This window comes from Hirundo rustica, chromosome Z (assembly GCF_015227805.2).
Source record: "Hirundo rustica isolate bHirRus1 chromosome Z, bHirRus1.pri.v3, whole genome shotgun sequence".
In the NCBI taxonomy this organism is placed as follows: Eukaryota; Metazoa; Chordata; class Aves; order Passeriformes; family Hirundinidae; genus Hirundo; species Hirundo rustica.
The window spans coordinates 58255900-58271031 of NC_053488.1; the positions used below are offsets into that span (position 1 = coordinate 58255900).

Sequence of the window (15132 nt, forward strand, 5' to 3'; positions counted from 1 at the left end):
GCGGTGCTTGGAGGTATGTTAAGGTATCATTCTCTGACATGGAAAATTGCTTTATGAAGGAAACTGCCTCTTATGCCACTAAGGAGCCTTAAGTTTTAGCTTTCATGTTTTTTCAGATTCTATGCTGCCTAGGGGTGGAGTTCTGAGCCTCATATTAAGTGCTAGTAAGCTCTCTTCATAGAGTAGGTAGACAAAACAAACCCTTTTCCTGCTGACTGAGGACAATGAGTACTTTCAGTACTTTCAATGACAACTTTCAGGCCCAAAAGCATGAACAACAGGGGACTGAAGAGGGAAAACAAGAAGGATGATACTTCACAACCCAAAGCTGTAACTGGACAATTAAACCCCAATATGTAAATGGACCAAAACTTATAAAAGTGTAAGACCTCATGACAAGTCATTCATTTTGTGACCATTCTAAGTCCATCTTGGGTGTAGCTCTGGTCAGGCTCTTGTTCTGCCCTAGGTGTACCCTTAAAGGCCTTTCAAGAAATATCTACTTTGTTCTCTAGCTCTGTCCAGTCTCTGTTTCAGGTCAGCCTTCCCAAGGCATCAGGTTCTAGCGACCACAAAGAGAGGGTCAGGCATCTGAAATTTTATATGGGAAGTCAGAATAGTTGACAAAATGGGATTTTTATGCTTGAAAACCATAAATCTGATTCCATGCTATTGACTTAGCTATTTCAGACCAAGAAGCTAGTAAAGAAGGTAAGATGGTTGAGTCTGGAAGCTACTATTTGTAAAACTGCCTTCCTTTAGTTCATTGGTCCAGTACCAGAATTTGAAAATATTTTAATTTCTGAAACCCACCTATTTCAGTACCAGCAAGCACCCCTGAAACAGCCTACTCTTTCTAGCCACAGGTAATACACACAACACTAGAGTCAGTGATTAATGCTTTTTAGATATGAAAGCTCTAATCCTAAGCTTTCAGAGAGTAGAAAGCATTAATTTTCATCCCTTCTGGGTCTTGAGCTATCTGACCTTAACAATGTCAAGCTTGCACTGGTCTTTTTAGCCTGTGAGAGCTGTTTTGCCTTTGGCCCAAGCCTGAAAATAACAAGTCACGCACACCCAAGTTCATTGCAATGTCCAGTTCCTGAAAATACATAGAAACTGACTAGATTAGTAGATTAATGTAGGAAAAAATGTGTCTGAACTTCCAGGACCAAAGCTTTTATCTAGGCTAATGGATATATAAATAGCAACACCCCCCCTCTCTCCTCCCTCCCCCCCCAACAATGAAAAAATTGGTGCAGTGTAGATAGTGCTTTTTACCTAGCAAGATTGTCTGAATATGCCAGAAGCTGGATAATACACATTTGTCACTGATTTCCACAGCTACTTACAAAACTGGCACCTTCAGAATGTTACGGTTTAATATCCAGCAGACAGCATTGATTCATCCATAGTGCTACTTGATTTTATAAATGTTACAGATTACTCTTGGTGCTTTTCCTACTGGATTTTAAAGTCGGTTTTAATTTTCTATATTGAAATTTGACTAAATAATGATGATGATGAAAATGAGAGCCTGAAGGTCAACGCTAATGCAGCATGTGCAATAGTACTACTGTTGCATTCGAGCAGAGTCTTTCTCTTCAGGTTCACAGATAACCTACGTGCTAGAAGACCTCATGAAGAAGTCATCACGAGCTGTGAAACATATACAGTAAGTGGCGCTCTGGGAGAAAAATGCATTAGGACATGAAACTTTTCTAGGGTATAATTTAGCAGTCGTTGAGACTGCTAGTGCTAATCTTTTTAAACGACAGAAATGTAACAGAAAAACGTAGGTCGGGGGGTACCCCTAGAGGTCACCTGGGCAAACTTCCCTCAGAGAAAGTCAAATTTAGGTCACATTCAGGACCACCTGCATCATTATTTTGAGAGGAAGAACAGGGGGAGGAACTTGATTGCAAGTGAAGTGTTTTATCTAACGTAACTCTCCAAGAATTGATAGTTTTGGAAATCTGTCATGTACATTCTATACACCTTACGTCATGGTAACCCAAGGCTATTCCAGGGCTATAAACGCAGGACACAGCAAAGAAAGGAACAAACATGGCCTCCAGGCTTATTTATTTTTGCTACAGATATTAGGTTCCTCCAGAAAAGGATAGAAAAACAGCGATGAATAGAAACTATTAGCATAGGAGGGAAAGAAATGAAGTGTTGCCATGTGTTAAAAATGGAGGAAGGGATTTTGGTAGTAGTTGTCTAAAGAACAAATTACTTGTGTTTCTTTCACTTCTTCATTCTTTTCAACTTTTTTTTTTTTTTTTTTTTTTTTTTTTTCCCTTACTCCCATTTTCGAAGTCTTCATTTGGAGAATTCTGTGGCATTTTGGCATTGGACATTTAAAAATGCAGCTGTGCAATAGAGAGTGACTGAACTAAAACATGACAGGGGAATAGATGTTCTTACCAAGAACAAAAAGGTCTCTATCCACTAGAAGGGGGAAAACAGAATTTAAATCCAAACCAACACCAAGTTATCATAGTAATTAGTTTGAAGCCTTTATATGTAGATTACTTATGATAGCTCGTAGTGGCGCTTGCCTAAACACTTCACAGATGTTTAACGCATTCCTGATGGGATAAATTAACACTAATGTTAAAATGTATCAATTTAGATTGCCAATACTACAATTTTTTCATCCGTTGTTAGGCTTTTTAAAATTCCCCTGGCCTCTTTTAAAGTGAAAACCAATTAAGGATCAATCTGGCTGTGAAGAAGAAAAGCTGTATTTCTTCAGATAGTTTATTTTGTTTAAATACCGTAAAATACAAGACACTATCTTGAGGAATTTAGGATTTCGTTTGCATGTGTGGAACCACTGAGGCAGTTAAGTACAGGGAGCAGGAAGTTTGGAGAACATATGAGCCAGCCGGGCTATAGATGCAAGCTAAGGTCCAAAACTGTGTTCGTGTATGTGAACACAGAAGTAAGTATTTTGGCAAAGAGGCACCGCCAAGCCCTTTCTAGCACGGCAGTAAGCCCCCCTGCAGGCTTGAGTGCACAATTTGGTTAGGCGTGCTGCGCCTCGGTCTTGGCAGCTTCCCCCAGGTGTGGAGGACGCCAGGGCCCGCTGGCAGCTGCGATGCGGATGCCTTGGCACACCCACCCTCACGCATCCTCGGCGGTGGGAGCCTCCTGCTCAGGGAAGGTGAGACGGACAGGTCGGTGCCCTGCAGGGCCTCCCTCGCTCCGAGCTGCCCAGGCACTGGCAGCCGGTCCGGAGAGCGTGACCGACGAGGGCCCAGGCCTGCGCCCCCAGGCCTGCGCCGCCCGCACGGCCGCGCTCTGTCGCGCCGGGAGCCCCCGGCAGCTGAGGAGCCGCGCCGACCCCGACCCCGCCGGGACACCGGGGCGGCACCACCCACGCCCGTCGGGCCCCGCTCCCGCCGGGAGGCGGCAAGACGGAGGAAGCGAGGGAGCGAGCGGGCGCTCTGACGCGTGAGGGCGGTGCGGAGGGAGGGGCCGGCCCGGGCGGTGCTGGCGGCGGCAGGAGGAGGCGGTGGAAGAAGTGGAAGATGGTGGCCGCGAGAGGAGCGGCCGGCTGCTGGGCTTTCCGCCTTGCGCTGCACCGCCGCCCCCGCCGGAGCCGCCCTGCCTGCTGAGGAGGCGGCGCGGACCCGCACGAGGTGCGGAGTGGTCGCGGCTGGGAGCGGGAGGGGGGGGGTCCAGCCGTGCCCCCGCTGCGGCGCCGGTGTCGGGGAGGCAGCGGGCCTGTGGGGGTGGGTGCCCGGCGCGGGATGCCGGCCCTGGCCCGCCCGGCGGCTCCTGCCCGCCGCGGGGTGCGGGCCCCGTGGCTGCCCCTGCCCGGCTGCGTGGGCGTGCGCGCATCTTCGAGCCAGCGGGGCAGCTCTGCACCTGCCCAGGGCTGCGGAGAGCGGTGCCAACGCGGCCATGACCGCCGACATCCCAGCCTCCGGCGGGGCATTGCGTGTTTTCCCTCCGTTTATTTATTCCACTATTTTATTTGGTGGGGCTGGGATGTGTGTAGAATAATGCTGCGTGGAGCCGTGCATACCCCAGTGCGCTGGTTTGCTGTTTTTTCTTATTCTAGGTATTTTTTTTCCACGAGCACCTTTCCCATGGTGGAAAAGAGAAATGGGAGGGGGAGGGGGCAGTGTGAGGGTTTCGCATCTGGCGATCGAGTGGTCGCCGTCGCAGCAGGACGGTCGCGGTTGCCCCGTTCCGTCGGGTGGACCTGCCGGGGTCTGCGGCGGCGTCCCGGTTTGCAGCAGGGAGCCTACGGGGCCTGGATCTCCCCATCCTCCGCGTGGAGCGTGCTCTCCGCCCCTGGGCTAGGGGGGAAGATGACATCGGCTACCATCGCGTTCTGGTTTCAGGAAAAGAAAGGCGTCTTGATAGATATGTATCTATCTATATCTATATATCTATATCTATGTGTGTGTGTTTGTGTGTGTGTGTGTGTGTGTATATATATATATATATGGGGGTGGGTTGTTTTTTGTTTTTTTCCCCGAAGAAGCAGTTTGATAACAATGATTGCCTGAATCACAGCCGTGGTCAGTGCAGCCGTATGCATAACATCTCTGTTCTGTAAGAATCAGAGTCAATGGGAGCAGTCTACCAAGACTTGTTTTACTGCCATCATAAATCTCCTCTTTGAGAGAGATGGGGCTGTGGGTCTAGGATGGAACACTACCTATTTTTGCTTTCTCCTGCTGTAAATTTTTTTGGGCTGTGGAACTGCAGTTTGGTTTAGAGAGTGCATTGCAGATCTGGCTGTTTTCATAGCTGCTGAAGAACGAGAAGGCAGAGATGTTTGCCTGACTCCGCATACATTAAGAGTGAGCTAATGTGGGTGTAGGGCAGATGAGCCATGTAGCTTTTTTCTTGTCTTTGACTTGCATCACGTTACACCAGCTGATAAGAATACACCCAGGTGGCTGCAATTTTGTGTCTGCTCTGCAGCTGCGGCCCATGGGGTCCCAAAAAACCTGCCCTGCAAAATATTCCGGTCATAATACTCCAGGTCCTGCTGCATTGCTGTTAAATCTGGACCTGCCTTTGCAGCCCATGTTGGACAAAATCACGTGATATCTATTCTTCCCAAAAGGTGATGGTGGCATAGAATGTGTTTATTCTCTGTGTGCCGCAGAAACAAAGGTGAGATGCTTGTTTACTTTTGTCTCTAATGCTGTGGGGGGAAGGGGCAGGATAGACTGCCCAGAAGTGCTGTTCAGGGGGAGGGGAGAACAGTTACTATTGAATTCTGTGGATTTGCATGTGTTTGTAGAGAAAAATTAAGTTCTGGTGAATAGTAATGAGTGATCACAAGAAATTCTGCAAAAGCAGAACAATACTGTGGATGTTTAATGAGCGAAATGTAAACTTTTGTGAAAGACAGTTTGCCTTCCTGGAAAATGTGGTCTGAGATTGATGATGAGCTTTTAGGCCAGACTGGTGTCTACAAAGTAATGGTGGTTCAAGGTTGGCTGGGTACTGTGAATCATATAATTCATTGCTCTGAGTTTTGGACATTGCTAGCTGTAGCTTAAAACGATACTTCTATTTTACATTAATGCATTATCTTCACTTAAAGTAGCAAGCTTTCTGGCTGTTATGCTGTCATTTAACAGATGTTAATCCAGCCTATTGGAAGGCTATCAAAAGTATTTATAGATCAGCTCATCAGTTAAAAAAATGTAAGAATGCTGGGAAGGTGATTTGCTAGGTAGATAGAAAACATAGTTCTGGTGTGTCAAGAGGGAGACATGCAAAGCTTTTTATTATAACCTCATTTGGTTACCTAATATAACATCCTTTTCACAATTTTCCTGAGATGTTAATTTAATTCTCAATCCTTTGTTTATGACACATTTGCAATTTAGTATCTGTTGGGAAGGAATCTTGGGGTTTTTTTGGTGTTTGTTTCTTCGCTTGGTTTTTTAAAATTTGATAGAATTTCCTTCATGTATTTAAAACATGGGGGCTAATACTTTAGACGAGATTTTGTGATACTGGATGTAGTAGCATCATGGATGCCAAAGGTGAAAATCTTTAGTCCACCATGCCCTTATTATTTTGGGGCAGCAAAATTTGGTGTGTGTTTTTGATCTTATAAATCTGAAGATTTTGTTTGTTCTCTGGTGATATAAGTACTCCATAACACTTTGAATAAAGGGAGTACTAATTTTGAGGCTAAAGTTTGTATCATCCGTCTAAATAGCAACACAAAAGAGAGACCTCAACTCTTTGCATGTGAGATTTGAATGGATTTTAACTGGACCAGGAGCTGGCTTCCGGCTTCTTTGATACCATTTTAAGCCACAGTCATATGCAATGCTTATGTTCTTAAACTTAAAAAGTCTTCAGTATGAGGACTGTGTGCATCTTTGAAATGCAGATAACATTTCTTTTTATAGCAATGCTTATCAGTGCTAGAGCCAGCAGAAAAGTCATGAGGGTAAAAAGAAATGGGATCTCCTGTTCATCTACTTGTTTTGTATTTTTAACAGGCCAGTGTGGCTAGTCATTTGCAGTGATTTTGTTGCTTGGCTTTAGGCTGTGTCAGTGTGTGGTAATGTTTATGGCAAGCAAAATCAGGAAAAAACTAATCATAAGTCCAGAAAAGGTGGCTGGGAAAATAAACACCATGTTGCTACATGTATGTGAGTTCAGGATTAGTAAGCAAAACTAATAAGCCTGCTAAAAAACCAGAAAATGGAATTATAATGTGAAGTTCAGAGTCTTCAAATAGACAAAATCCAGGAAAAATCAAGCTGAAAACTAAAACTTTTCTCTTTTATTGCATGGCCTAGATACTTCAAATTCAGCATTTTTTCTCTTGGCGCATGAATTGTCTGTTATTGATCGTAGCTGCTCTGGATTTATATGAGGTTATGAATTAGAAGAATCAGACCTTTTCTCTTAAGATCTAAAAAAAGATAATTAAAAAATATTAGAGGTGCTTCAGATAGTTTAATACATGTTGTCCTTAGGCAGTGCAGCTTGATTAATTAAATCTTAACTTTTAACAAGATCCTATTACCATAGATTTATTTAAGTGAAGCTTTGATGGACGCATTTTTAAAGGTATTTTTCTGGTTTCCTAGAAGATGAAGGTTCCTGCTTAATGAGAGTTCTAGCAAACAATCCTCTGCTCATTTGTCTCTAATAGATTGCCAGTAATACATATTGCATGGGGGTTAAAGCTTTCTGAGAAACAGATTGATGGTTTTGCTTCATAATAATGAATTGATTTGGTATGTTGGCTACTAAGAGCAGTGTGACAGTATTTTTCTGTTTCCACTGCATGCATCAATGTTCTTCCAAAAATCTGCATGTTTGTTGCTTTACTGAAGGGGCCTAGGGAAACTTCTTTATTTGCTGCTTTCACATATGCAGGTAAATGATGATAATGTCTGTCCTAATTCTGAAGAAATAAACACGTAAGCAGTACAATCACAGCTGTGGATGGCAGAGGACTTAGCTGAAGATACACCATAACCATAAGAGTGTGTGTTTCCACACTAAACCCTTTCTTCTAGAAACCATGTAGATTGACATGAGAGGAGGGCTGAAAGTGCAGTTCTATTTCTAGGGAGTTCTGTTTCAACAGAGATGCTGCTAGGCAGGTAGCATGACACCTGGTCCATCGTGTCCCTGTGGTGATTTTTTCTGTCTAATTAAAAATACCTACTGGGAGAAATTTCCATCACACGTGAGCCTGTAACTGTCTGTGGATAACCAGTGGGTTTTGAACATCATTGAGGAAACTGAAATAAATATATTAGAATTATTTGAAACAGTATCTCGTATACATGAGGTAAACCAATCTGCGAGCCTCTATTTTTCCTGTGGCTTAGCAAAAGGAGGAGTTGTTCTTTGATGTTTAGGCAATTAAAACCAAAAATTCAGAACATTTAAGTTTTGTTGTTGTTTTGTTGCTTTTTTTTAAGCCATATACCTTCCGCCTGTGTTGTCCAGCCTATTCTTGGGCTATTTGGTCTATCAGATCTTGTTCATAAGCCAGCAGTTAAGAATTACTTGCGTCCTTCTTTCTTATGAGCACTTCCATAAATGCTGCTTTCCTTAAGAAGATGACCACCTAGTTACGTATCTGAGAAAAATATGAATGTAGGGAGTGAGCGACTTCATTAAAAGTCTGTGAGTTAATCACAACTGAGCAACATATTCCTGGAATTTAGGCTGAATCCTTTTAGTGTTAGTTTCTTTTTTCAACTAATTAAACTCTTCTGAACCTTTTTTATGTACCAGGAACACGCCTGCTGAATTTAATTTTCAAACTTTGGAGTCTAAAAGATGAGCACAGGTCAGAAAAACACCAGAACAGCAGAGCCACGGAGGCTACAAAACTTGCCCATTTTGGCAAAGATCATTTGAGTGACTACCCTACACTGACTCACTTTTGCCTTATTTTTTCCATTTTCGGGATGCATGTCAGCATGAAAAATGCCTTTCTGTATGTATGTGGTTAAGGTGTCAGTTCAATATCTAGTATTTATAGGTTTGGTACCCCATACTGATTTGGTTAAATATTTTTATTTCTTTGAAAGAATCTTCACTTCTGTACATAAGACAATAGCTTTCTCATAGTTTGTCTTGTGGTGGTCATTCTGATTTTGTTGGTTTTTTTTTTTTTTAAGAAACATGTTTTCTCAAAACTTGGGTGGACAAGGACTTATGGTCTGGGTGAAAAGAAGATTTTTTAGAAACAGAAGCAGAAGGAAAAAAGATAGATTGTAATAGATTTTAAACATACATGACTGCAACTTAGTTTTCCTAATATATACTTAAGGTTTATTTCTGGATTTAAAAATAATTATTTATTTATTCTGATATACAAGCTGCAGTTCATGCTAATAGTCTTAGTGTTACCATGTATTTATGTGGTGTCTATTCTGATGGGACTTTGATTATATTTGAAATCTTGGTGCTTTGGAAGTCTCAAATGTAACTCTTTATACTAAATAAAATTAAATTGGGAAAAACATTTTTAAAAGAAGAAGTGAGACTGAAAAAGCTCTCACTGAAGTCAGGTGAAGAAGCCCAGAGTAAAAGATCTTGCTCCAGGTTTTTCCCGTGCTAACATCCGCAGAATGCTTAAAGTAACACTCTTCAAATCCAAAGAACAGTCAAAACCAGTAGGTTTTTCATATGTTACTGTCCCAGGTAAGTGTGGGTGCTGCCTCTCCAGTGTTGGAAGAAGAGATTGGTATATTTTTGTATGGGGAGCTGAGTTCTTTTTCCTTCTCTTTTCTTAACAGCTTTCTCACACTAGCTTTCTTATGATCACAGAGTAATTTGAATTGGAAAGGATCTTTGGATGCCATCTGATCTAAGCTCTGCTCAAATCAAGTGACTGAGACAAGGGCTGCACATGCCATGTTTATAGCCCTTGGCTTAACCAGGGCAGGAAGCTCTGAAGATGGGGTGCTGTGCCTCCCATGGGTGTCAAATACCAGCTGGTGCAGCAGGTTTTGCTTGAGTCCTGGTGGGATGGGTTATGGCTGCTGGACAGAGACCTACTTTCAGCCTGCCTTCCTCATCCTTTGGCAAACAAGCCGCCCTGCAAAAAGCTGTTTGCTTTGCTGCTGGCATTTGAGGCAGTGGGAGTGTTGGGGTGAGGGGCATGTACCATGTGGTGGTGATGGTCATTTCCTCTTGATGGGTGTGGGTTTTTAAGTCCTTTTCGCCACTGTCATTCTAGGAAAGCACTGAAATACAGGTGTATTTTCTGTATTAGCCAATTCAGTAACCTGAATTTTTTTTTTTTTTTTTTTTTTTTTTTTTTTTTTTTTTTGGTAATTGGATTTTTAAGATGGTCAGGATGGAAGAAATTATTGCCCAGAAGTTTAGAAAACAGTTTGCTTGGTGTTAAATTATTTTGCCGCAGTTTCAAAATTAGAGCACTGTTTTAAGAAAGGGAGCTGACAGAAGTTTGCATTAAGTAAGAGTCAGTGTAAAACCAGCCTTCAGCTTTATAAATCCATTGCATTTTTAGTGGACATTTTACAGAACCTTTCCCCAAACTTGGTGTGTATTTCTGATATTCACAGCTGTTGTACCTTTTGTCTCAGAGTGATAAATAAGGATGCACTCAGGCTTCTGCTCTTGCTTAACAATTATCATTCCTTGCTGATAAATGATTAATGTAATCCACTTACGAGGTTGTCACAGCACCATTCAGATTTTGGCATCTTAATTTTATTTCATAACAATTAGAAAATCCCAGAGTCCTCAAAATCTTCCTTGTGTAGGACCATGTTGCAAGGCGCCTGGGAAAGAGACATTTGAGCTTGATGCCTTCTTGACAAGGGGATGGGCATTAGCCCAAGGGGACAGCGCTGTACTTCATGATACTGACTCTGCATTAGCTTCAACGTCCAGGCTTTAGACTTTTAAGTCCAGCCTCATGGTGATTAGTCTAACTACTTAGCCACAGTTTAAAATCATGTCCAAATCAGGCAGTTCTAATGCACTGTATTTTCAGTGTGACACCCTTTGGCCCACACTGATACTGGAATCAGCAGTTCCAGTTGTAGTTAAAGTTAAGTGTGGACTTCACACATCCCCACATATCTTTCAACTTCTTTACCTTGGTAAACTGTAAAGACTGAATGTCTTTATTTCAGCTTAGGTCAAGCTGCTTTTGAGTACAAATTTAAAGGCTCCATGAAACACTTATATTTTAAGAGTAACAGACTTAATGCTTTGATCAACAATACATCAAGCATATTTCGGATTAAAATCAAACTATATTATTTTAAAAAGGCAAACTAGTATTTTTCATTAGCTATAGCTATTTCTGGGTTTGAAGTTAAGATAACCCAGCATCCTGAACAAAATTTTTGTCTCGAAGAAGGCCAAATATGTAAGCTGTAAAGAGAAGAGTATATTGGTTAGGATGTGTGTAAGCTGCCTGTGTAATTGTTTTTTTAGATATAAAGTAATATATTGCATGACACTTCAGGTTATATTGGTTATCCAGGTAACATGGCTCATCAGCTGATGTCTTCCATTGCTCTGGGTATGACAGTTCACTGTCTGTGTGCCTGTGTCACTGGTGTTCCATTGTTAGCTATTATTGACCAAGGACAACAAAGCATTTCCTAAAGGAGATCTAGTTCTCTATGAGAACCCCCTTGGGATAAATTGCCTCCTGATAGCAAATAGAAGCAGTTTAAGCTGAATGTCAGCATGGAAATATAGTTGCATGAAAAATAAATGCTAAAAGCGCAATTGCAGCTTTTAACATTCATACAGTCGATTTTCAGAAAAGTAAAAAGGTCCCTACTTCAAAACTGATTGACCTTTGGTGATGCTCTAGGAATTGAAAGTGGAGTGAACCACCATTTTGTGCATGGAGCAAAAACAATTTTTGTATGCTACATTTCTTGTGTGTAAATTCATATTTTATTGAAGATATCTTTTCTTCAGCCACTTTATCTGTGAAGATAATGACTAGAGGTTCAAATATATATATATTTTTTAATTACTTTTTCCTTCTAGTGTGTAACTGTTGAAACCTGGTCAGTTCACAAATCAGTTTTGATCGTCAATATTGAAGTCTTTGTTATGATCTCGTAAGCAGCGGCATCCACAGGCACTGTGGATGTGCAAGTTCATATATGTATACTGGGTACGATCTGGATAGCAGAATAGCATGAGCAGCAGTAAGGTAAGGGTTCCTTTTTTACTTAAGAGACAGAACTTCTTAATTTGCATGTAAAGGAAAGGTTTCTAGCTGCCTTGGAAAGAACCTTGTGTTTTCAAGCAGCAGTGTGTAAAACAGTCACTTTAGGACCATTGGTAATTTGAAACACAAAGGATTATGTATACTTTTGTAGGTGTCTTACACCTGAAAAACAGAGGGTGAAATTACCAGGAAGGGATTCACAGGGTGGGCTAGTCACAGGATGTGACTAATTCAGAATTTCTTGTGATGGAAGGAATAGGATCATATTTTTTTCAGTCAGTTAAAATAATTCCAAAATCAATCTGAAAGTTTAGTAATCAAAAAGTCTTGCTCGTCTTCTGTTTTTATAATATTCTGTGTCTCTGTTATTATGCTTAGTGTATCAAAAAATCAGGAGTACACCTCCCTCCTTAAAGACTAACCTCTACCAATCATGCAAATCCACAGTCACTTGATTTGCTCTCCCTGTTGAGGACTCCTTCTCTCCAGTGTATCAGGAATCCAGTTGCTTCATGGCTTTTTGCAATATCTCACACAATTACTATGGTGTAGTAGTGTACAAACCTTGGTGGCCTCCTTGTCTGTGTTAACTTTTCAGTTAGGTACTAAACAGTGGGTGCAGTCCAGATTAAACTCGTCCCTTCAGGCAGGTTTCATTGGTCTTCACCTGCCACGTGCGGGCATTCATGCTCAGGTGGGAAGACATTGGTGCCAATGCAAAGCCATCTCATCTTTGAAATACGAGGTATTGAGATGTGAAGTTACCTGTAATTTTTTGCGTTTTGTTCGAACCACCTGTAATGCCAGTGGGGTTTAGGGAGGAGGACTGTGCTTGCAGAGAAAAGTTGCTTAGTGTGAAGTAGCAGTCTGTTCTGCAGCCTCATGGAAAACCTGCCTGTTTTCCACTGGTGCTATGCAATGAGGAAAAGGCCTTGTTCTGTTCTTATGTCTGGTCTGCTCAGACATCATTCAGTAGGAAGTGTGAGTTCATAGTGGGGAAAACGTGGGTAACAGAGGATTTCTAGTTGATTCTGGCTGAATAGCTGGTTTCTTTTTCTCTAGGAAGACAAATTGGGATGTTGAAAGTGCAAATATTATCAGTCACCTTTTCTGGCAGTGTCCAGGGAGCTTGAGGCTGGTGACAGAAGCAGATTATTTAGGAAAAAAAAGAAAAAAAATATAAGACTTGACTGAGACTTTCAGTTACGCATAGTTCATGTTCACCTGGTCAAATTTTGTGAAGCCTTTCAAGCGCTGTGGCTTTTGAGATCAAGTCCAAATTTTAGCATTATTTTTGACTAAAGTTACTGGTACGGTGATTACACTTTGGCATGGGAGTGATTATCAACATAGGTTTTCCGTGTTCGTGCTTGTCACTGCTTTTAGCAGTTATATCTTATTTGGAGGGGAGGAATGAGGAACGGAAGAGATTTGTCTAACTGGAGCATCCATGTGGTGCAATTTTGATGAAACATGCTACATTGTTACTTGCTGTAACCAAGGCAATGCCAAATTTGTTACAAGGACTTAGCTTAAAATGTAAAAAGCACCCACTGTTGTGCCTGAATTACATATTCAGACCGGTATAATTACTGAAGTCTGTTTATTCTTGCACACCTGTTTGTTATATGAATTTTCTGAAGACACTTGAAGATCCAATGACCACAGCTGTTCTAAAACAACATTCATAAAATAGGAACTTTTTTAAATCAAGAGGAAGGAATCTTCCAAAAGATCTCTGACAGGTATTGATTATCCAAAGAGCAAATCTTCCGGCTGCAATCTGGCCTAAAGAGAAGATGTACAGACCAACATGTTAAGCTTCAGGGGTGTAAATCTGAAAGCTGTTTTCTGCTGAGGAGAGACTAAAGCATTAGAAGTCTAGGCTTTTGTTCTGTTACTCATCAGCTGTGATAGGCTTTTCCCACAGGCAGTAGTTTCTGAATTCTGTTGTAATGGCTCCCAAGTCTGCTCTTGCTGATTTTTATAGCCTACCAAGTAAGCACTCACACTGGGAACTGATGAGATTTTTGACACTTTCAGTTGTGAGGAGGCATTTAAGTGTCAGAAGCAAACATGGAGTGAAAATGGACCAATTTCGATACACATTTTATGAGATGGCAGCAGTATTGCAGATTTTAACCTGGGGACTCAGGGTGGTAGCAGTGTCTTCCTTTTTTGTTTCCAGGATTATCTTTATGATCACAGATTCTTCAGTCTCAGACCTAGGTACCTCAGAGGAAACTTGCTGCTATGCTAGTTATAATTTTATTTTTCCTGTCCCTAAGTGTAGCGTGTAAAATTAAATTCCTCCTCCTAAGGTATAGCATTGTCACAATTCAGCTCTATCTCCGTGGCACTTGTGACAAATGGAACATAATCTTATGTACGTATTGTATTTTCTCTGGTGTGTTTTGTTTATGTGTATGGTTTTGCTGTAAGTACTTTGTATTTTACATGCCTTTGAATTGTATGTGATTTAAAAATTCTCCCTTCTCCCCTTCTCCCCTTCTCCCCTTCTCCCCTTCTCCCCTTCTCCCCTTCTCCCCTTCTCCCCTTCTCCCCTTCTCCCCTTCTCCCCTTCTCCCCTTCTCCCCTTCTCCCCTTCTCCCCTTCTCCCCTTCTCCCCTTCTCCCCTTCTCCCCTTCTCCCCTTTTCCCCTTTTCCCCTTTTCCCCTTCTCCTTCCCTCCCCGTTTGAGGCATGACAGAAGTCCATGGTATTTAATGTCTCTTGTGTGGAAAAGGTTTCACTGCAAATTTTTTTACCTGTTAAAGAGAGAGAACAAGGAGTACAGGAACTGATTTAAGAGAAATGTTAAAATCCTGATAGCAGGTTTCTGGTGTTGAAGTGTGACTTGCTATTGAAGCTCTTTGCTTTAAATGGACTTAAAACTTTTGAACTCCACCTAAGTTTAGTGCATTTTACAGCTTAGATTGCTTGTCATACACAAATTACACAAGGATGTTCACGGGGCAGGAATGGTGCTTAATAATTTGACAGGAACAAAATTTTATCTCCCTTTTGGTAATAAAGAGGAATAATTTTTTCTTGTAACCAAAGAAGGCCCTGGTAGAAACAGTATGAAACAAAGCTATGTACGGTAAGGAGGATTTAACTGTGAATGGTGTGGTGAGACAGAGAAGGAACTAAGCATTGGAAAAAAACCATCTCAACACTGATGTCTGTCAGACTGTGAAATAGTCTCCCAGGGAGTGAGAGAAGATAACGTTTTCAGAGAAGTGAGTAGTCATCTTGAGCAATCCCTTTCAGAGCAATTTTCACGTAGTTTTGCCTTTTACAATCCAGGATTAATTTATCCTTAAAACTGATTTAAGCAGCTTTTCTTTTCTTCTTTTGTTTGTCACTAGATGTAGTTTTCTGATGTTTTCTTCCATGGGAACAACAATTTGATGATGTGGTAAATTATTT

The 15132-nt window shown here is 41.5% G+C and overlaps 1 protein-coding gene across 3 annotated transcripts in view; it reads left to right on the forward strand.

The window, feature by feature from the left end:
• Positions 1–3506: 3506 nt before the first annotated feature.
• Positions 3507–15132, forward strand: part of APBA1 (amyloid beta precursor protein binding family A member 1) — a 101263-nt gene continuing 89637 nt past the window's right edge. The window contains exon 1 of one of the 3 annotated variants that reach the window (XM_040090337.2): positions 3507–3650. The gene's annotated coding sequence lies outside the window, so the exon portion shown is untranslated. Of the gene's footprint in view, positions 3651–4054; positions 4076–15132 lie in introns of those variants that run through there. The other 2 variants (XM_040090339.2, XM_058424109.1) reach the window with 2 other exon arrangements.